A 6,144-nucleotide genomic window follows, 5' to 3' on the forward strand; every position below is an offset into this window, starting at 1 on the left:
TTGCAGGCACAAAATTTAAGATATTCATGAGATTTTCACAGGGTTATGATATACTTTTAATTGAAATTAATATCAACAGTCTCATATAATAGATGAAAATCTCCGTCTATTTCCCTTGCCAGAACTGTGTTTGATTGGCTAATTAATTTGTGAACATCAAAACGTATCAATTCAGAATAGTAAATGCCCAATGTGAACAGTATTTTTGGACAGTCACAATCCTTTGCTTGAAATATTCAAACCAGTAAAAATATCAAGATTTTTTATTTCACAAATGCACTTCTTGTTTTGTAGCTTATAGTATAACATATCGTAAAGTACACAGCCACCAATTTGATTTTAATATTTGTTCCAATTTCATTGATGTTATAAAACCCATGGCTTAAAGCTACAGGACTTTTGAAAGAAGCATTACATCACTGCATACATACAATAGCTTTAACTGGATTCATCAATAGTATGCTAGCCCGTTGTTATCTCGGACTCTCTCAAAATTACAGTACCCACACTACATGTCATGATGGGTCTTGTGAATTTTAACATCGTGTATTACACTCTTATCTGAATGGCATGTCACACAAATGATTTGTACATGAAATTAATACAAAAAAGCATTTAATTCCTCACTTTCTGGCAGTTATGGTATCTCTAGCGCACAATTCACAAACTTTTCCAAAAACCAAGGGGTAAAATCATTTACAGCATTTCGTAGTATATATATATATATATATATATATATATATATATATATATATATATATATATCATTATATTTTACATTTCCAATGTTTTTCCCTTCAACATCTTTACTAATTGTAATGATAGCCATTCCCTCATGAATGCCGTGCAGATTAAACAATATGCGTATGAATCTTGATAAATGTAGTACGTCTATCTTAACGGTTGGGAATTTTGACAGAAATGAAAGTGGAATGTAAATATGAAAAAGAAATTATTTTTGAAAATACATGAGGGTATGAACTGCAACGCTGCACGCCAGCATGCTTTTCATGAAGAGCTAACCTGCTTCATGACGTATGCTGGTGTAAAACGTCATAGTTCATGCCCTCATGTATTTTTTAAAAATGAAATTTAATTTTCAAATGACATTGAAAACAAAAATCCATTTCGCTGATTAGTTTTTCCTATGCAATATTTTTCATGCTTGGTAAATAAGACGGGTTAAAATAGAAAATCACTTGCATTTTTTTTTTTCATTCATAAAAAAATAGATATATAATATTCTGTTTTCTATTAGAATTTTTACGCATTTTAAATTCAAATATGCCTGTTGTGGATTTGTATTTGAATCAATCACTAATATGTTAATTACACACATGAAGGAGATTTTAATGGGGTCTGTTTACGTCTGTCAATTTTCAAATGAATTACCATACATCAATTCATCATATAGAAATTAAAAATGCAACTCATTAAGAATTAAGCAAAAGAACAACAAAATGAGACACTGCTATAACCCTATGTAATATTGTAATATACAAAACTGTACGATACGATAGGAGTGGAACACAGCGGGCTGTTACAGAGAGTACCAAAGGGGGAAGCATCATTTTAAGGGAATATATTCAAAACACAAAACGTAATTGGTATTGATACGTTGTATTTTTTTTTACTACGATGGAAAAATGTGTCCCCTATCTATTCCCCCTAGAAACCAATCATCGAGTATAATATGTATATACATGTACATGACTGATATGCTGTTGAAATTAAGTGAAAAATCGTTAAAACTATTCTTCCCTTTTGCAATCAAAACTACCAAGATTACTACAAAAGTACATTGCATAGTCGTAGACTCTATTATACATTCAAGATTAGGCCAAATTAAATGTACTTTATGAAATAACATCATGTTTCATTGCGTTAAGACAAATCAGCATATGCATATTGTGACGTCTTTTGAATTCAAAATGTCAATGAATATATTTAACGTCCAAGTTTATATATGTAGGTAGGTCATACAAAAAAACACTCCTTTTTCTTTTTATACATACAATCTAATTTCATTTATTTATTTTACGATTGATCTTTTTTTCCAGATAATTACATTTGCTTGCTAATTTAAAAGATGAAAATGTCACTTCCGTATATTAGTCAATGATTTGATTAAATTTTCCTACAAAATAATACCTGTGTCATAAAATTTCAAAATTACGAAATATACCGAAGAAAAGGGGAAAATATTAATTATTCCTCAATAATAATAGGAATATATAATTATCATCAAATTTAATTTGAAATGAGTCAATATTCAAGTGTGCAAATCAGTTTTCCGAGCTGATTTTACTCTATAAGAATAAACGGGCTGAAAAATAATTTAGTTCGAATTAAAACCCAGTGTCAACATTGTATGAACTTATTTAACAAAAGCGTTTATTGTTTATTGATCGGTGAAGTGTCGACTGCCGTTTGCCGCTCCGTATCCTGTCACGCGAAAAATAGTCTGGTTCTTAAAAACTAGTGATATCTTATGATGAGAAAATATAGGACTTTTCAAAGGCAAACAAAATTGTTGTTAAAACATGCAAGAAATTGTGTTGATGTATTGTATCACAAATTTGCCGTCTCTGATAACAGCTGTACATAGACTAGTAAACATCGAATGAAAAAGACCTACACTCTCTTCTACCGTTTGTATGTAAATTTTAGAAGATATGAAAAACTTCGATCAATTTTCATACCATTTGGTCTAAGATTTACCCCCGGCAGTTCTAAGGCCAAATCAATCACTTGCTAGTTCTTAAAAATTCAATTAAATTCTAAACTTACATTATCTATTAAATATCGTAAGCCTTTACTTTCATCTATGGATAAATATCCCTGTGATGGGTGCATACAAGTTGCATCTTACTTTATCCAGTAGTCAATAAGTTGATTAATTAGGGATTCTTTAAGCCTCCACCAATACTGCATATGTTACGCACAACCAAGATCAAGATTTTAAGGGGGAACTTTGCTCACCTTTACGACAGATGTTGCCTTTTTTGACCCATATATGGAAGACGTGTGTGGTTTCTTAAAATTTCTTCTAAAATAGTGTACTCATTAAACTACAACGAAAAAATATGAATTTGATATTTTGATAGATTCTTCCTTTCTTGGAATCCGGATCAAGTTCATTATACAAGGCTGTCTAAACAATTTAAATGTTTAATTACCAGCAAAATTAATTCTTTTTCTGGCTAAGTTTTATTATGACAAGTCGTTAAAAGGCCTTGGTAATTGTATGCTAGAGAGAAATTTCGCTAGTACTTTGGTGACGTACATCAGTAAAAACCGGTAGAGCACGTTCGATGACGAAACACCGCTCTACATTCTAATTGGTAGAAAATGATGTAATGTTGACTTGAAATATTAATTCTAATTAGTGGAAAGGTATATTTTTCAATAACGTAAGGTAACATTTAAAAGTTGACGAGTATATGCTATGATTCAATGAATATTTAAGATGTGTAGGCGCCGAAAACAACTACGTCGGAACTAACTTGATAGGAATACTAATATTTAATATTCTCCGTGTGTGTGTGTGTGTATATATATATATATATATATATATATATATATATATATATATATTGATTTCTGATAACTATTTTTACAACCATGTGTCATTTTTCAGTAAATATATTTTGGTTTCTATTTTGCGGAAACTGGAAGTCGAAAAACATCGAAGATTGACCATTATGTCCGTTTCTTTCCGGCAGCGCTGGCAGGTCATGTTCAATTTAGTCCTGTCCACCGCCAAAACAGACGAGAAATGTTGCGTCTTTCGTGATTAGAGCGACAGTAGTAAACACATTTTATGATAATTGTCACACCGCGACCAAATGACATGTTGCACTGCTAGGCATACATTAAAGTCACACCTCAACTTAATGAAATCACGATATTACTTCATGATAGAGATAGGTGGACTTCATAGCAAAATTGAGTTACAATTTTCTGTGTCATGTGAATAAAATATATGTTATAAGTTTGAAGTAAAAAAGTAAAACTTTTGGGAGGACAGCAAAAACGCCCAAACCGACAAATTTGATTATTAATAAGATGGAAATCAATCATTTATAAGAAATTATATTTCCTGATAGAAAAAAGTTAGTCTAGTGGATTTTATCCTCTAAATAATCAAAGTCTCACAATACCTAGTAAATAACAAATTGTACATGTGTTTTCGTAATCTTCCGTTGTCGAATATTATTATGAAGTAATAAATGTGGGAACAAATTATAAAATCACATGGATCTTCAGGGTACCTTGATGTGATATGTTTATGGAGAACATTATCACGCCAAAATCGCTTTTTCGAACACTTGCTTATCAAATCACTGGACACTTAAAGCACCGTCTGTAAGTTGGATGTGTTCAATTTGTTCCTAAATCACTCGGTGATTTGTAAACAAGTGTCTTCGGGGGTCAAGTATTTTTCTTTTATCTTTCCGTAATATAGCAAAACTGTACATATAAATCGCAATACAGTGCACAATTTACTTTCAATCAGGTATAAATTAACCTATTTAGGATCAATTTTCTGGAAGAAATGAAACACATACGACAGTGGGTTCTTGTTTTTCGGGAAAACTTGTGACTCGTGACGACTTGTGTCTCGTGACGACCTCTAGAAATAAGGCAACACATGCAAAAAGCAATTTTTGTGCATGGAATGTGACATACAATTTTATTGATGAAAGTTCATTCATTACCGTCTATAAAAATTATTTAATAATGAAGAAAAATTCGTCTTAAAGAAACCGTAATTTTTGAGATTCCAACGGTGGTAGCAGTGCGTCAGAGGGTCTTAAACCAAGACGGTACTTCAGACACCCACCGCAAACGTCAAGTAGTAAAAAAAAACCTCTTAAACCTGGAATACTTTCTTACTCATTTCTTCAACTTTATCGGCTCTTATACTATGAATATATATACGGCGAGCTGTGGGAAATATGCGCATCTTGTGAAAGTCAACGCATGCCTCCTTACTTAGTCGTGCTATACGTATTTGTACTAAGGAATTTCTCTTTGAATGTAAACTAGATTACACGTGAAACTGACCTTGAAAAATTGAGGACTCTCCGCCATTGACATGCTTAAAATGTCATTTCCCAAATAATCAAATGATTCATACTCCAGAAATGTATACTTGATATTTCTTTTGAAGTTGTCTAAAATGAATGACTTTTGGTGAATATTGAGGAGAGAAGAAAAGAAAAAAATACTGGTAGATTTCAAATTAATAAATAAATCATTGGACGTTATTGTTCAAGATAATTATCATATATAGATGATCTATTCAGGATTGACAGATTTTTTCGTTCATTATTGGACGAGTGTTTCTCGACGCTACAAAAAAAAATAAAAATCAACAGTTAACCTTAAAATGATAAAAGACGGACAAAGTCAGATGTAATAAAAACGATATGATAAATTTGCTATGAAGCCACGTGGTCCGGATACACCTCATTTACATTTCGTATATATTCAACGTATTCTACCCCTGGTAGTATATTTGTTTCCGTTCACAAGGATACAAAAGATTTACAAATCCGAGGTTATGACATGTTCTTTGAACTTTACGCGACAGATACACTCGCAGGAAATGGAAACAGTGTGTCATTAAGCTTATCGTCCGAAATTTTCGTATGCATTATTTCCTATGCACTTCACATATAAAATTAAATTAGGTACTGGTGCGACCATTGAAGTACAGTAATTTTGAAGTCGGAGAAGACAACGTTAGATTTCTACAACTTTATGTATATATGTGCACAATTCTAATATGCACGTAATTTTCTAACAGCAAGATTAAAGAACAGTGAGTGGTACCATTGGCTCTCATTTCTCTGCACATTCTCAAGTAACACCAGGAAAAGGTTGACATAGTTGCATCGAGTACAAGGCGAATATCTTCATCAGAAACTGAAGAATTCTCTTATTTCAAAAGTATTTCAATGTAGGCCTTCGGGGGTGGAAAGATTTGGTTATTAAATCCATAGTTGCATTGTTTCCAATATAAAATTTTCGTCGAAAAAAGTTTTGAAAGCTTATTAAATGCATTAATTTCCCTGTCCGATTAAACCCCATCTTCTCCTTCACCGTTACATTTAGCGAGAACATAAAACACACACA

This window comes from Ostrea edulis, chromosome 4 (assembly GCF_947568905.1).
Source record: "Ostrea edulis chromosome 4, xbOstEdul1.1, whole genome shotgun sequence".
Taxonomy (NCBI): Eukaryota; Metazoa; Mollusca; class Bivalvia; order Ostreida; family Ostreidae; genus Ostrea; species Ostrea edulis.